Source organism: Pseudorca crassidens, chromosome 16, assembly GCF_039906515.1.
Source record: "Pseudorca crassidens isolate mPseCra1 chromosome 16, mPseCra1.hap1, whole genome shotgun sequence".
Taxonomy (NCBI): Eukaryota; Metazoa; Chordata; class Mammalia; order Artiodactyla; family Delphinidae; genus Pseudorca; species Pseudorca crassidens.
The window spans coordinates 26793666-26811923 of record NC_090311.1 but is presented as its reverse complement, the minus strand read 5'-3'; the positions used below and the strand labels follow the sequence as shown (position 1 = coordinate 26811923).

Below are 18258 nucleotides of genomic sequence, written 5' to 3'. Positions count from 1 at the left end.
CACACCGCAACCAAGAGTAGCCCCCGCTCACCGCAACTAGAGAAAGCTTGTGCGCAGCAAGGAGGACCCAACGCAGCCAAAAATAAATTAAATTAAATTAAAAAAAAAACTTTCAAAAAAAATAGTTATTATAAAATATTGCCTATATTCCCTATGTTGTATGAGACAATATGAATTTCATACTGGGAATTTAGAAATACCAATATTAGTTTAGTTTTAGAGAGAATTTTTAAGTACAGATATAAAGTTCTTTGTGTATGTCCATGTAACTGACATGCATAGTAGTGATTATTGTTATAGGTAATGTATCATATATGTTTAAGATTGTGAAAAGGCTAGAATTGTGTGTTCCATCCATTCTTATAAACATAGGTGACAGTCTCAGACAGGAGCCTTTTCCCACATCCAGTACTCCTGCACCCACATGCCCCTTAGGTAAGTCCTCAGGGCCCCAGCCTTTAACTTTAAAGGCAAATTTAGTAGGGGAATTATTCTGAGATGAATGAGAGAGAGATTATTTTATGAATGACAATTTTCAATGTCATACGTTGGCTCAGACACTGACCATTATTCCTTTATAATAATAATAGCTTATATTTATTGAGCACTTACTATATTTCAGGAACTATCATAAGAGCCTTCCATGTATTGTCTCACTTATTCATATCAACAACCACATAAGGAAGATACTATTAACCCATTTTTTGCAGAAGATGAAACTGAGGCCTATGGTCATGTTTCCTAAATGACAGAGCAGGTATCAAATCTAGACAGTCTAACCCCAAAGCTTGTACTCTGAACTGTGCCTTCACCATACACAGCAGAAAATGGAATAGGAATAAGGCATTGAATTCAAGGTCCTCTAGGATCCCTTACAACTAATATAGACACACCTAGTAATATACTTTACTTCTGACCATCAGGCAGGTCTGATATCTAAATAAAAGCTGCTTCTAAACAATTAAAGTAGATCCTGCATGTCTCAGTTACTTTTTAAGGGTTAACCATGTAGAACCTACAGCCTCTTAATGCTTTTCATAATCTTTTTGCAAGACTTTAAAAGGATTTTTAGGAATTAATATATCTTACAAAAGAATATATAACTAAAGTTTAGTAATTCCTTCATTTTGCTTCAGCTTCAATTTCTTATGTTAAATTTAAGCAACAGTGTGTGTATGGTATGTATTATGAGCCTTTTTTGTAAATTTGTCCCTACCTATATATATTCAAAGTGAGACTTCATAGAATGATGTTAATAATGGTTATTTCTAGGTAATGGAATTTTGGGATTTTACTTTGTACTTTTCTGTATTGCTTGATTTTTTTTTAATAAGAAGCATGTATCACCTTTACAAAATCAATAAAGTCGCTCAAAAAGAAGAATAGAGTTGTCATGCATCCAAACACACCATGCAACAATGGAGATTTGGAGCCTAGATCATTGCCAGAGTTTTTAACTAGCCACCTAAGTTTCTTCAAACTTTATTTATTCCATTAAAATGTGTATCATGCAATAGTAAAATAATGAACAGAGTATTGGAAAGAAGAAATAAGAGGCCTAACAATGAATACAAAAACATTTGAGGCTCTCATAAATAGAAGGATCAAGTCTAAAGTGTTGTTTTCAGAAATTACCAGGTTGGTAGTTTATATTCTGAAATCCTGTTAGAAACACAACCAAGATCTGCTCTGTTTTTCTATGAATCCACTATCTTTGTCCTATTCAAAGATAAAATATTTTAATTTCATATGAAATAATTTAAAGTATTGTTTAAAAATAGTACTTTATGCAGAAAAGACTAGAAGGAAATATGTCCATATGCTAGAAATGGATGCTGATGAGAGGTGGAGTTACGGGAAGTTCTTTGTGCTGTTGCTTTACACTTTTCTGCATTTTCTAAATGTTCTGCAATGAGCATATATTACATAGATAATCAGTTTTTCTTTCTTTTCTTTTTTTTGAATTTATTTTTTATACAGCAGGTTCTTATTAGTTATCTATTTTATACATATTAATGCATATATGTCAATCCCAATCTCCCAATTCATCCCACCACCACCCGCTTTCCCCCCTTGGTGTCCATACGTTTGTTCTCTACATCTGTGTCTCTATTTCTGCCTTGCAAACTGGTTCATCTGTACCATTTATAGACAATCAGGGTTTTTTTAAGTTCTTTTTTTAAAAAAAATATTTATTTAGCCGCGCCGGGTCTTAGTTGCGGCACACAGGATCTTCGTTGCCGCGTGCAGGATCTTCACTACAGTGTGCAGGATCTTTAATTGCAGCATGCGGGAGCTTTAGTTGCAGCATGCGAACTCTTAGTTGCGACATGTGGGATCTAGTTCCCTGACCAGGGATCGAACCCGGGCCCCCCGCATTGGGAGCCTGGAGTCTTAACCATTGGACCACTAGGGAGGGGTGTCCCCATAATCAGTTTTTTCTTTAAAGAAAAAACCTAAGAGGTGTTTACACCTAAATGTAAGAAATAATTTAATTCAATATAATTTAATTCAACTAATTAATTTTAATATTTTTTAAAGTTCATTTTACAAATCTCCCACACAGAAGAATTCCAAATAATTTGTTATACTTCACCTTCAAGGAGGTGGAGCATATAACTACCCCCCGCCCCCCCCCCACCCCACACGCACATTCCTAAGAGGACTGCATGTGGTGACTTCCTTCCAAAGAATACAATATGGAAAGAGGAGGAAAGAGTAACTTTACAGTGGAGAAGGCTGACAAACACTATTTCAGCCAGGCGATCAACACCTGTTCAACATCAACAGTGGTAAGTCACATTGATAGTAGGTACCCTTGATATACTGTGATGAAAGTGGTACTTTACCTCTGTGGTCGTCCTCCCCAAAAGCCATAATCCCAGTCTAATGAGAAAAACATCAGACAAATCCAAATTGAAGGATGGTCTACAAAAGTACCTGACCAGTCCTCCTCAAAAATGTCAAGATCATCAGAAACAAGGAAAGTCTGAGAAATTGTCACAGCCAAGAGGAACCAAAAGTGACATGACAAATAAATGTAATGTGGTATCCTAGAGCAGAAAAGAGAATGGACACTAGGTAAAAACTAAGGAAACCTGGTTAGTCCATTAATCATCACAAACGCACAATACTGATGTAAAATGTTGATAATGGTAGTGTATAAGAACTCTCTGGGCTTCACAATTTTTCTGTAAATCTAAATATATTATACAAAATAAAGGTTTTTTAAAAAGTTTATTTTAGCCTTCTGTGACTTTTTACAGAAAATCTTTGCAAAACTTGTAATGCACATGAAGGCAGTGTGTTTACCAAGTTACAGAGATTTGCAATATTATGAAACCCTATCCTGTCATCCCAAGTGCAAAAGAAAAAAGTAAAAATAATGTCCCATAAATCATCTCCAACAAAAATTAAACTGCTACTTAAGATTTCTAGTTATCCAAATTTACAGCTATACTAGAAAGATTCATTTTCCAAAGGGTAAGATGTCATTCTAAGATACTGTCCTGACTTTACAACTGTGAGAAACAGACATTTCCAAGCACCAATTTATGTATGTTATACACACATGTACACAAAATTTAAGGACCATATGGCAAGTAAGGTAAGGGGGTGGGCAAGACAGAAATATAAAATGTAACTGTAGGGATAAAAAAGCAGATTTCTAGATTTGCCAGTTAAGTAACGTTATCATTAGTATGAGATAACTTTCTTATGTCAATAGGTGGTGTTCAAAGAGATTTTGAACAAAATGTAGAGCACGCCATCAGCATTAGGATCTAAGATAATTCATGGGATATCAGAATTTGTGATTTTTCTGATCTCTGTCAGGACACTGAGTCATTTGGCAACAGATGACAGAAGATATAAAATTTGAAAATGAAGGGAACTACAAAATCTTGTGAAATTTTCATGATTATCTGGGGATTTCTTTAAATACATATATATAGATAAAAATAAAGTTACCACTGAGATAAAATATATACAAATATGAGTTGTTTTTCAAGAAAAGAATGATAAGTTCTAGGAAAAAAATTCTCTTAAGCATCTTCAGTTCTTCTGGAAGAAAGTACCATGTCAAATATAAAATTCTTATTTCTGTTCTATAATTATTACTGTTAAAGAATGCCTAACTTCAGGTAAATTTTTTCATTTGAGACATTCAGTACACTGACTGAAACCACAGTATATAATTTATTTATCTTGTCCTAGGTTTGGGGTCCTGTTAAAAATGTGAAAAACACAAAAGACAACTTTTCTGGAATATCATTCAGTTACATTATTTTGAACTGATGATGGGTTGTGTTCAGTTGTTAAATATAAACAAAAGTTTGGATGTGAATGGAATAAGGATAGGTCTTATTTAATTGGGCGATTTTTACTTTAGTTTTAAAAAGCGTATATATATATATATATATATATACACACACACACACACACACACACACACACACACACACACACACACACATACTAGGTAAAGAGAATTATGACCTTTAGACCCATATTTAACTGTTATCCTTTGAGAACCTATGTCACTGCTTCTAAAGAATTATACACTCTATATAATGTGCTTTTCCCCCTTTCTTATGGCAGCTGTTTCAAACCCAAATGGAAAGGTGAATGAGAAAAATCCCCTACATTTAAAACCTACCATGGAGAGAAAAGCAGGAAGAAGTCTAAGCTAGCCCCTGGGGATCTTCCCAGGTTCAGCAAATTGACCTGAAAAAGGAGTACAGCTTGAGCTCTTCTTCTTTAGCAGCACAACCACCGGTCAGAGAGGTTTCCAAACACATGGAGTTTAGCGAGACCACCTGCTCCTAACACAGGAAAACGGCCACTGGACCACCAACTCTGTTGCCTCAAGTCAACACCAGCTCCCCTTCACAACAGATGACAGGCTTTCCGCTAGCAGCGTCTCCCGGTAAAAGAGTGAGCAAAGAGGAATTAAACTTCACATCTGTGATAGAAGCTCATGAATTAGGAGTGAAATGGACAGATGAAAAACCCAAAACTGAAGTCAGTCTGAAAGTAGAACCAAACAGTAATTGCACAGATATCAGGCTTGGCGAGACAGAGCGAGGAGTTCAAATCCCCACTTGGCCAGGGCATGGGCCTCCAGGTGCTATGGAGACAACAAGAAGTAGAAAGGAACTTTTGCCCAGGTGCTCATGCCTTCCTCAAGCATGACCAATCTCAGTGGGTGTGTGGTACAACCCAGGAGGCTTAATCTATAATCTCTCAATGCAAATCAAAACTATAATGAGGTACCACCTCACACCAGTCAGAATGGCCATCGTTAAAAAGTTTACAGATAGGGAATTCCCTGGCGGTCCAGTGGTTAGGACTCCACACTTTCACTGCCAAGGGCCTGGGTTCAATCCCTGGTCAGGGAACTAAAATCCCACCAGCCGTGGTACGGCCAAAAGAAAAATGTCTACAAATAATAAATGCTGGAAAGGGTGTGGAGAAAAGGGAACCCTCTACATTGTTGGTGAGAATGTAAAAAATTGGTGCAGCCATTATGGAAAACAGTATGGAGCTTCCTTAAAAAACTAAAAACAGAGTTGCCATATGATCCAGCAATCCCACTCCTGGACATCTATCTGGAGAAAACTCTTAATTCGAAAAGATACATGCACCCCAATGTTCATAGCAGCACTATTTAGACATGAAAGCAACCTAAATGTCCACTGACAGATGAAGGGATGAAGAAGATGTGGGGGGGGTGTGTGTGTGTGTGTGTATGTATATATACATACATACAGACAGACAGACAGACACAGTGGAATACTACTCAGCCATCAAAAAGAATGAAAGAATGCTATTTGTAGCAACATGGATGGACCTAGAGATTATCATACTAAGTGAAGTAAGTCAGACAAAGAAAAATATCATATGATATCACATATATGTGGAATCTAAAAAAATGATACAAATGAACTTACTTACAAAACAGAAACAGACTCACAGACATAGAACACAAACTTATGGTTACCAAAGGGGAAAGGGGAGGGAGGGATAAATTAGGAGTTTGGGATTAGCAGATACAAACTACTATATATAAAAAAGGTAAACAACAAGGTCCTGCTGTATAGCACAGGGAACTATATTCGATATCCATAATGGATATGGATTATTCAATAAACCATAATGGAGAAGAATATGAATATATATATATACATATATATATATATACGAATCACTTTGCTGTATACCAGAAACTAACACAACACTAAATCAACTATACTTCAATTTTTAAAAATCTATTTTTCAAGATCTCCACCACTCAGACCATGCAACAGAAGGAGAGGAATCACTATGATCGGGCCCAACAGCTTGCCCAGCTCTCCCAAGAGTTGAGGTCAACCGAAGTTCCGGTTTCCCTGATTTGAGTCCTTAGGCATGTATGAGATAGCCTGTTGAATTGGTGTTCAGTTAAAGGTGTATAAAGCAATATTTAATATTTTGTAGGTTAAGAGAATTAAAATTAATATCAGCTGTTAGAAGGAAGTTCTCAATTCAGTATCCTATGTTAACCCACATAGGGAAATCAATGAACAATGGAATTTTAAATGTTGAAGTGGATGGGATCCATGATGAGATGAAGAGGAAGTAACTAAAAGTCTTGGCATCACCCAACTTCTATAATGTCAGATTTTTGAAAACTATAAACCCATATTCCTTTGGGTAATTTTTTTAAGTTTCAAAGATTTTAGAAAATAAAAATTTTAAATTTTTTCAAGAGCCTTCCATGTTACAATTAAAATCCATGTTACTTATTCAGCAGTACCCATGATAGAGTCCTAGAAACAACCTGAGAAGAAACAAGAATAGAATAGACAGAGAATAGAAATGTTTGGAACAAATGATTCCAAACTGTTTAAATACATCATGGGATATCCATAGAATAGAATAGTAAACAGCTGTGAAAAAGAATGAGGGAGATCAGATCAGACGCATTGTTACAGAAGGATCTCTAATATACATTAAGTGAAAAAAGCAAAACGCAGAGTGTGGATAATATATTGCCATGGACGGGGGGGTGGACAGTGGGAAACTATATTTGCCTGCTTTGACTTTTTGTGTGCCAAATCTCTCTGGAGAAATACACAAAACCTAGTACCAGTGTTTGCTTCTAAGGAGGAGAAATGGGTGGGTAAGGGACAGGGTTTTTTTTTACTATACACTATTTTATATCTTTTGAAGTTTAAACTATTAACTATTTGTATTACCTATTGAATAATAAGATTATCTCTTAAAAAAAGGTAAAAGAGTATTTTCAAGCATATTTCGGGAATAATGAAAGAAATTGCCACTACCTTGCAGTGGCACTACAATGAAGAAGGGGGTGGGGGGAATAAGCAACATGTTAACTAGGATGTCAGAAGGTAGATCAAAATTAACATGCAGATTGTGAAAATATGACAATTACTGACGGAATAAGAATAAAGTCCTTCTCATTGCATTTAAGTAAGCAGGGAAATGTTAGGAAAAAAGACTAAACAGAGATAAAATGCTGGAAATTAAAAAATTATAAAAGTCATTTGTGAAACAAAGCTTCAGAATGTTGTAATATCATAGAAAATGTATAAAGAGATTTTCAAATGAACCCCATTAGATCCAGAAATCAGTAAAACAATTTCTCTTTCTTAAAATGCTTACACAAACACATCCCTAACACACACATTAAGACACACACTGTAGGCAGCCTACGAGACCATTAAGACAATTCTAGACTTTTATAGCTATTTCTTTTTTAGGGGTCATTCTTTGCATTTTTACTGCCCTAAATTTACCTCTTCAAGTCACAGCAATGAAGAATTGAGCTTTCTTTCTTTTTTAGTTTTATTTCCAACCGAATCTTTTGTACATTTCTGGAATTTAAGCCACCTATGTTACCGCTACTTATCTATAACACCATTGCTTTGAGGGATTAAAGCAGGTTTCTTGTAATACACTTAGATCAAGAGTTATCTGAGTTGAGAAGAATATCCTGTTTGTGTTGGGGATGGGGAATCTTTATTTTTTATTTTTTATTTATTTATTTTGATCTTGAGTTGTTTTGATTTCCCCTGAGAGCAGTAATCTTCAGCAAGTGATATTTTTAAAAAGCCCACACACCACAAAACATTCCAAGTGATTTTAACTCCTGAATGAGGTTGGGCTACCTGAGTGATTCTCTCTCTTCTCTTCTTTGGCAGAAAGGATTAGAAACCTCCACAGAACTTGCTCTCTATTAAAGTGGAGTGCTGTGCATTCATTGGCAAGAGGTGAATTGTTTTCAGATTACATGCGAAAGAGTGTGTGTGTTTCTTTCCCACATCAAAGACTTGGATGGAAGCAGTTCTGAGTATTGCCAGGGATGCAAGAATTGGTGCTAAAGTGATTAACAAAATTGCTTTCCTGCAAAAGAAGCACAAAACATTACCTAGGGATTAGAGGAGGAGAGGGCAAGATTAAAGGTGATGTTGAATTTTGGGTGGAATATCTTATCCATCTTTTTCAAATCATGCTTCAAGGATTCTGTGGCCCCTCCTTAAGGAAACTTGAACAAATCAAAGTCTCGCTTTCTCAAGTTTTGTACACGGGGCGCTGACAAGGTAAAATTAAAACTACTAACATAAGCGGCACTTACTTTCGACCTCCATATCTTTATCTCACACCACAAATACGTTTTGAATGTATTTTATTCAGCACACACCAGCAACTCCATTGATCAAAGATTATTTCATTTGTAATTGGTTTGTGTGTCCACCTGTTGGACTTAAATGCTAGCGTTCTATAGAATTTCTGAAGTTGTTCGGTTTTAGTGAATCTTGACTTGATTAGTATACATTCCTTTTTAAACATAGCCTTCACAGTTGAAACCTTCACCTAACCAAAATGTAAAAAAAAAAAGCCATAGAACCTATATTCTAAATAGTGAAGGAAAGATCATACAGCAAACCTCACAATTCCTAGTTTAGGACATTATTTTAAGGGGTCTCTCTGAAATGCCCTATGACATTCTTTGTCACTTAGCATTTTTTTCACCTCTTTCAGAAACTGAATGTAGACCTCCCTTCTTCCAAGAAGTCCTCCTGACTTTAGAGTCCCAATCAGAGTCAGACAGAAACATATAGGTACATGTAACTGTTCTGGTATGAATAAACTTTTTCTTCCTTTAAAACATTAAGTTCAAAAAAGGAATGAAGCAATTATCTGGGCAAGTAGAAAAAACATGAAGTTGAGTGTAATAAGCAAAATAAATTCAGAGCAGTATATACAGTATGATACCATTTATGAAAAAAATCTAACACAAAAAACAATATCATAATTCTTTAGGGACCATATACATGCATGTAAAAGTAAAAAATTGGAACAGAATTATATACCACAAACTCATGGTAGTGGCTGCCTCTGGGAAGGAAGGTAGGAGGTTTGGGGGCCATGATGAAAGGGAATTTTAGCTACATCTGTAATGTTTATTTCTTTTACAATTTCTCTTTAAAAAATTAAGATGATTCACTTACACGCAGTTAAGGCACGTGAAGTGTCACTGAAATTCTGGTCTAAAAGACATGCATTGCTCGTAGGGTTTTTTTGGTCTGATACAATGTCTCACTTTCTTTATAACAATAAAACCTGTTTCAAATTGATTAAATAATTCAGGATGGTTGTGACCTCTTCCTCTCCCACAATAACATCCTCATAAACTAATGTACTGTGGAGGTGGAATTTATCTTTGTGTGTGTTCTGTAAAGAGTAAGAACACACCGCTGAGTTCTCGGTAAAAAGAATCAATAGATGAATAAATAAATAAGCGTTGTTTGCTTGCTGCCCTGCATGCAATAGTTTGTGGACATTTTCGTTTTGAAGTTGTTTCTTGAGGTTGCCTGTGTGACTTCTTCGCTTTCAGGAACTTGTTGAGAACAATCATTTTTTATCTGTCTTTCCTTTGGGGTCCCGTAAGGTCACTGGACATAAGATAGCTGTGAAATTTGACATTGTTCCAATTTAAATGCTTTACTCCAGCAAGTGCAAGACTGTGGATGCTTCGGTGTGGATTGCCACGGCCAGGCTGTTCCTGAGACTCGCCAGCCCTCCAGGCTTCAAAGCCTGCCATCCTTGATCTCACTAAAGAATGTTTTTGAATTCTATGTCCATCTAGTGGTTGCCTGCAAAGATCTACTTGGCTTTTTCTTTCTTCCTTTTCTTTCACACTTGATCAGTGAGATTCTGTTTGTGATGGGGGTTTTGCCCCCCTTGGTCTTTAATTCTTTCACAGGTGGTTTCAAAGTGTCTATCCTTAGCCCCTGCTTTCTATAAACAAGCAGGAATTCATGAACCGCAGTTACTGATGGCTGTCCTCACGGAGCAATTCTCCTCTCACTTTGAAAACAGGCTGTTTTGTGGACAGTAAAGTACAGTTCTTTTTGGTAGATGAGATTAGAGGCTTGAGGGGAGGCTAGAGGGAGGGGAGTTTTTTCCTTTCTCTTTTATTATTTTATTTTTTAACTGGAGAGCCTTTGTGATGTAACTCGTTTTAGCAAATTCAAGAACTTTACTTATTTTACACACAGTTAGTTGCACCCTTGGTTAAAGATGACATGGCACTAGGTAGAAGATGCTGGAACTGCTGATTTGCTCATTAATTCCAACATCTCCAGCATCCCAGGTGTAAGGTTAGGAGTTGAAGGTCAGGTGGTGACAGAGCTAATGTGGTTACATATCCAAGGGATCATATTATATCAATTCTACCTAAGAATTTTGATGTGCCATGGGAGTTGACCTTTTCTGTCATTAAATATTCTTCAACAGTATCATTTTAATGGCTGCATAGCATTCCACTGAATAAGATGTACCACAATTTACTCAACCAATTCCCTATTGTTGGAAACAGGTGTTTCCAATGTTTTGGCATTATAAAGAGCACTCCATATTCACATTGTTGAATTTGCTGATAAATTCCTAACAGTGATACTGCTGGGTCATAGGGCATACACATTTGTTAAAGCTTTGAAGATCAGCATTCATTTTAAAATTCAGTTAAAAAGGAGGGATTGAAGGACAGAAAGAATTGCTACTGCAGCTACACACTTAAGACCCCAAGCAAACTACTACTTAATCAGTGGAGAAATTCCCTCACACAATGTAAGGAGTGGGCATTGTCTGTTAGCCCTCCAGCAATTCGTCTTTCACCATTGACCTACACTGAAACCTTCAGCTTAGGAAAAGAATGTAGAAGCCTCTTACAGGAAGGCTTGATTCAGTGGTACTCAGGGTCCTATAATAGTCTTTGTGTGAGCACTTTCCTCACTGTAGTTCACTACTGGATCCAGGACCAAGCTGAATCTTTTTCACTTTGCTCATTACTGAAATATGATGCTATCTGTGGGGTGGAAACTGCAGTATTTAAGAGTACTCAGGAATAACACAATTGAGAAAATAAGTTCAAGAGGAGGAATCATTCAGGAATAAATGACAAGGGGGTAGCTTTCTCAGTTCTGAACTGCCTAATTATTAGTCGGTACAGCCTATGCCTCCACAGAGCCTTGAACTTGGAAATCCTGGACAATCTTTAGTTATGTTGCTCGCTTGCTCACAGACCTTTGCCACCCTAGGCTTCGTTGTCAGTACAAACCCCTTTGCCTCGCCTCAGTATTCTGGTTTACCCTGACCTCTTTCCATCCTTAGTGCCCCAGCATGAAACCTTCCGTTCCATCCAAACTGAAACTATTTGCTGTATTCCAAACAAGCAGCATATACTGTGGAAGGGCTTTTGGATTTGGTCCAGATAATCTGGATTTGAGCCCTGGCTCTGCCATTGCTTTATTAGGTGACCTTGGGCAAAACAATCTTACTGAAGGCTCAGTTTCATCATCTGTAAAACAGGGATGACAAAGCCTAATTCACTGTGTCATTATGTATATGTTAAACTAGACAACAGCACGTAAAAGAAGTTGCAATGCAGAGCGTGCGGGGAGTGTTTGATAGGTGACATGAATATCTTGTTTATCCTGGCCTCTGAGCATTTGCTCCCACCTGTTCTCTTTCTGGAAAAGTTCTCTTGAATCCGAATCCCACCCACCCATCAAAGCAAATTCATGTTTCAAGCCCTCCCATGAAAACTCTTAGCACACCTTGACTAGACTATTCATTCGGCAGGCCAATCCTTCTAAAGGGACTCTCTCCTGGAACAATTTTTAGGGAGTCCTGATACCAATTTTGCCCCAATAATAATCATAATTAATGTATAGTACTTTACTGCTTACAACAACCTATAAGGTCAACGAAATGGATATTATTGTTATTATCATCCCTATTTCTCAGAGACTCAGAGAGGTCAAGTGATTTGTCAAAGGCCACAAAGCTAGTGTATGGCAGAACTGAAAACAACTCAACTGATTGCAAAGCTTATGCGCTTCTCCTCACACAATAAAACCTACCTCCTTATTTAACTGCTAATGGACATTTGTCCCTCTGTGAAGTAATATTATTATTGAATTTTAGGTCCTTGCCTAAGAAGAAAATGGTGGCGTTCTTGGGTATGGTAACCACCTAAAGAAACTTATTTAGTGTTTTCAGAGGCGTGAAAGACATGCGCATAATATGCCAGTTCTTGGGGAAACGTTCCAGGTCAAAACTTTGCGTGAATTATTTCCCTGGGACTCAGAACGAAAGCTGGGCCTTTGGTGGGAAGACGTCCTTTCCCTTATACACCAAGTAATCACAACTCAGAGCAGCCCTCTTAGAAATGGTTCCCCCTTGGGACTTCCCTGGTGGTTCAGAGGTTAAGAATCTGCCTCTCAATGCAGGGAAGGTGGGTTCGATCCCTGGTAGAAATAAGATCCCACATGTCATGTGGCAACTAAGCCCACGCCGCCACTACTGAGCCCACACGCCTCAATTAGAGAGCCCTCGCAACGCAATGAAAGATGGTGCGAGCCACAGCAAAGATCCCACGTGCCTCCACTGAGACCCGACGCAGCCAAGTAAATTAATTAATTAATTAATTTTTTAAAAAAGAAGTGGTTCCCCCACTGCACTTGCTACCTCTGAGCTGCCCTTCTGCACCACCCGTCGAGGCTCAAGGGCTTCCGCTCAAGGGAACCATAGGTGATCCTAATTAGAAGAGATTCTAAGGGTCATCCTGTCACTACATGGTCCTCCAGCACACCAACATGTCTCCTTAGCTACACATTTCATTCCGTGACAGCTCAGCAGACGTTCTGCAGGTTTAGGGAAGGTGTGAGTTCACAGACATCAAAGCAGAGCCATGTCTTCAGCTACCTCAGTCACTGAGTGAGCTACTGCCTTCTGTCCAGAGTGTCGGTCTTACCTGTTGTCAGTAAAAATCCCTGAAAGCCACATGAATCTTGATTTAACTGTTATCCTCGATTATGTTAATAACAGTTGCTTAAACTCATCTCTACCCTGCCCCCACCTTGGACACATGGGCATTAAAGTTAAATTTGCTGAGTTGCTTCCAGATTTGTTCAATATACATGTATTGAGAACTACTTCCCAGGTACCTTGCCAGGCACTGGGGGATAAAAAGGTTGGGGATAGAATCTTCTCATTTAAAAAAAAAATTTTTTTATTGAAGTATAGTTGATTTACAATGTTATGTTAGTTTCCGGTGTACAGCAAAGTGATTCAGTTTTATATGTATCTATCTATCTATTCTTTTTCATTATAGGTTATTACAAGATATTGAATATACTTCCCTGTGCTGTACAGGAGGACTTCGTTGTTTATCTATTTTATGTATAGTCATTTGTATCTGCTAATCCCAAATTCCTAATTTTTCCCTCCCTACAATCTTCTCATTTTTCTCAACCCAGTTTCCACTGAAAGCCCCACTTTGTCACAAGCAACAAGCATCAAATCAGCAACGAACCCCGAGTCACACAGAGACTGTTCATGTTTGCAATCTCGTTGTTTTCTGAAACCAACATTAGCATAAATGTTAACACAGCAATGACTTAATTATACTCTAATTACTCTGAGCCAAAAACGGGAGTTTGATCTCAATTCACATACTATTTTGGTAGATTGTTACATATAACGCCAGACATAATATGCCTTCATTTTTACCCACGTCGTCTGGTGAAGCCCTCTCTCCCTTTTCATGTTGCTGCTACCTCTAATTTTCCCACACCCACCATTCTCTCTCAAACACTAAGACCTCAAAAATCTCTCCTCCGAAGATCTTAACCTCAAGAGTTACACGTTTTCCCTTATTTCTCAACAGTACCCACCCCTCCCTAGAAGTTCTTTGGCATAACATCAACTCGGTCAAATGAAATAAACAAATATTTACAAAGTGAGGAAGGAGGGAAAGATGGGGAGGGGGACAGCTGTGATTACTGACCCATCCTGCCCCAGCTTTCCCTCACTAAGAGCGGCTTTGGGTGCAAGCTCAAAACGGCAGTTAAGATAAAAGTCTAGTTTCTTATGCTTTCCTAGAGACCAGCAATGAACAACTGGGATTTGAAAAATGCTTTAAATACCATTTACAATAGCACCAAAAAATATAAATACTTAGGTATAAAATCTAACAAAACATGTACAGGATCTATATGTAGAAAACTACAGAGCACTGATGAAAGAAATAAAAGAAGATCTAAATAAATGGAGAGAGATTCCATCTTAGAAAGTCAGTATACAAAAACCAATTGCTTTCCTATATACCGGGAATGAACAATTGGGATCTGAAATTTTAAAAAAAGATACCATTTAAAAGTCTTGTCTCTTAGAGTCATTCAGTTCAGGTGATTAGCACATCAGCTTGGTGGCTTAGCAATTTCAACCTGACTATGTCCTGTAGTCAGAAATCCTGGGATTACTGAGACCTTTCATGTAGTGGCCCAGATCACATCTTCAATTTTGAGTCAGAGCTGTCTTTTGAGGGATCCTAACCATCCCTGGATTCCTCTGAGGTACTATTTGTCAAGTCTTTTTTTTTTTTTTCCTCCAATCCTCTTTCATTTAGGCAGCCACATCTTCCCTACAGGCTCCCATTCCTCATTTTCAAACTTCCCTGCCTCTCTTGCCTCCAACTGGTTACTGAACTTTGGTCTGACACTTCCAAAGGCACCTCCAAACTTCCAGCAAGTCATCCTGCCCTGTGTACTGTTTCCCAGCTAAAGTCTGGCTTCTCTATTCCTCACTCTTCTCCACCTCCGTCTCCTCCCCTGCTTTTCCCCAGGGTACAGGTCAGTCCTTCAAGAGTGTACTTACCATGTTTAAATCGTTTTCTCGGAAACAAATATTTGCATGTGCAAACCCCACATTTGCCATATGGTTTTTCCTACTTCCCAGCCAGAGGAACTCTCAATTTCATATATATATTGGGAAATGAAGTTTTCCCCAGATGGTCTCTCCAAAGCACCAAAGCAAGGTCAGGGTTTATGCATTCCTTCAAAGGTTCTGGGCAGAGGCTAGAATTACTCATGTTTTCTTGGTCCCATCAGCAGTTATTTCATCAGTGCACCTGATAAAGGGATACAACCTGGCTCTTTCTGAGCTAAAAACACACCAGAGTTTAAGGGAGATGTTGAACCATAAACTGGTATCTTCAGGGAAGGGAGAAAACCTGCCCAGTTGCTCAAATAATTTTAAAACAAATCCCCTAAGAATACTTCCACAGGGAGAGAAAAAGAGTTTGAATATGAGAAAGATGATGAACCAGGTGTGCCGAAAAGGTTTCTTAGTCATTCTTAGCCCTAGAAGGGGATGGGCGGGGGTGGCCCACATCTCTACTGGGAAACGTATTTCCCCCTTTTAAATCAGGAAAGAAAAAAACAACAACATAGCCCCAAATAGAGAATGTTTTCTTTTGTAACTGGAAGCAAACATCACTGATGGCTTTAACAGCTGCCTGCCAACATGGCCTGAGAAGCAGGCAAGCTCAAACATTTTTTGAGATCAACACATGTACAGACATACAGTATATTAGGTCAAGTTATAAATCCAGGAATAAAAGAACAAATAAACAAGTTTCAGCTTTCTCTAGGCTTTCTGAGTCCAATACCAGCTAAATTAGACTCTGAAGCAGAGAAATCTAGCTTCCAAGAAGGCAGGTCTCCCAGGAGTTCAAGTCAAGCCTCCCTCTGGTAGGAAAAGAAGGTGCCGTTGTAGATTAACTGGCTGATGGCTGACCAGGTCCAGGCTGATGGCCCTGCCTAGCAGGGGCTTCCCTGTGTCCTAGCCTAGCAGACCCTGAGGATGTCTGCCATTGACTTGATCTTTGACCCCAGTAAATCATTTAATATGCCATGCGCCTTTGTCCATATGTTCATGTTTGGTGTAATGTGGATGAGAATTCCAGCAAGTCTGGGTGTGCCACCCATTAGGGCTAAATCTTTCCCTTTGGAGCTTCTAGGAAGAGACTTCTGGACAGCTGCATTGCAGGGAACCAAGGTGTCTGGACAAACCAAATTGAAATGCCTACAGATGGTGAGACCAGCCTTGCCTTAACTGCGACTGAAAAGCAAAAGAACAAATTTGTTCTTTGGTTACCAAAACTGACACAAGATTTTTGTGATAGGTTTGCCTTAGGGCAAGAAACCCACTAGAGAGTCATAGATGGGAAATGCTCAATTATTCTCCCAATCCCACCACTATACTAGCAAGATGACCTTGAGCAAGTCACTTAGGCCAAGGTTGTTCACACATGAATTGGTCATGAAATAAATGAAATAGATTAGAACTAAATATTTTTTAATGAAGTCAAGTTGAATAGAATAGAAAATATCAGTGCTTAGTTCACAATAAGTTAACCCCTGTCGTATGTGTGTGTGGATGCATGTTTCCTGGGGTCATGATGAATAATAAATTTCTTACTGTGGGTAACAAACAAAACAGCTTCCCACAGTGGCTTAGACTGTAGGCTTTTGATTTCCTCGTCTATCGAGTGAAAATCATTCATTTTATACATATACGTATATATACATAGATACATATTGTATGTATGTATATACGTATATATACATACATACAATATGTATATATACATATTCATACACACACACATATACATGTATAATGAGCACCACAGTGTGTCAGGCACAGTGGTATGTGACATATACAGGTACGACAAGGCCCTGTCCTCATGGAGCCTCAGCTAGTGGGGGAGCCAGTCATAAAGTAATTACCTAATTATTTAACTACCATTGTGTGAAGAGAGTGTGTAACACCAGGTTCCTAACCTGGGCTGCAGGATCAGGGCCAGCCTTCTTAGGAAGTGACAAAGAAGGAGGCAGAGAGTGATGCAGGCAAATAATGGGGGTGGAGGAAGCATTCCAGGCAGAAGGACCAGCAAGTGTGAGGAGACCCTGAAGAAGAAGGAACAGTGTCAGTTCTACCTCAGAGATTTCTATGAAGACCACATGAGATGACCGTGGAAACACTTTGTAAACTGTGGAGTGATGTTCAAATGTGGCAGATTATTATTAAAACAATGAATATAAACACGCCTTAAAGATGAGTAGTTTCAGCAGGTGGCCCCGGTGCTAGGGTCACCCTGAGCTGGGACGCTGGCACCGTGAGGCTAAGCAGACTCCTGGGCCCACACTGCCAGAAGCTGGCCAGAAACTGGATTCCCGTGGCAGGTGCCACGGGGCTGGTGTGGGCCACCGACTGGGACTGATTCTGGACTGGGTGCCCTACTTCAACGGCAAGTTTAAGAAGAAAAATTAATGAAAACAACCCCCCTCAGACCCCTCCTCTGGTATCTAGTGCTGCCTCCTTCCATCTGAGTCTGGAGCAGCCCAAGCTCTTGGGGTGGACCGACCTCAAGGAAGTCCACAGTGCAACTTAGACTTTCTATAGTTTTGGTGCGTGAATGCACACAGCATTAAACCTTGGTCTGAAACCTGCCCACCTGGACGAGCTCATGCTGGGGCTTGGTTACCTTGACTGAAGGCCCAGGGGCTCAGCTGACCCGGGGATCCTTTCAACTCCAAATCTAGGAGTTTTCCCAATGGCTGGCAGAAAAGGTTTGATTTTTTTTTTTTTTTTTTGGCGGTACGCGGGCCTCTCACTGTTGTGGCCTCTCCCTTTGCGGAGCACAGGCTCCGGACGCGCAGGCTCAGCGGCCATGGCTCACGGGCCCAGCCGCTCCGCGGCATGTGGGATCTTCCCGGACCAGGGCACGAAGCCGTGTCCCCTGCATTGGCAGGCGGACTTTCAACCACTGCGCCACCAGGGAAGCCCAAAGGTTTGATTATTTAAGATGTTCAGTAGATAATACCTGCACAATGTTTT

At 39.0% G+C, this 18258-nt stretch overlaps 1 pseudogene; it reads left to right on the top strand.

Annotated features, from left to right (window-relative positions):
• The first annotated feature begins 424 nt into the window (after nucleotides 1-424).
• Nucleotides 425-17691, top strand: LOC137209467 (cytochrome b-c1 complex subunit 10 pseudogene; annotated as a pseudogene).
• The last annotated feature ends 567 nt before the right edge of the window (nucleotides 17692-18258 follow it).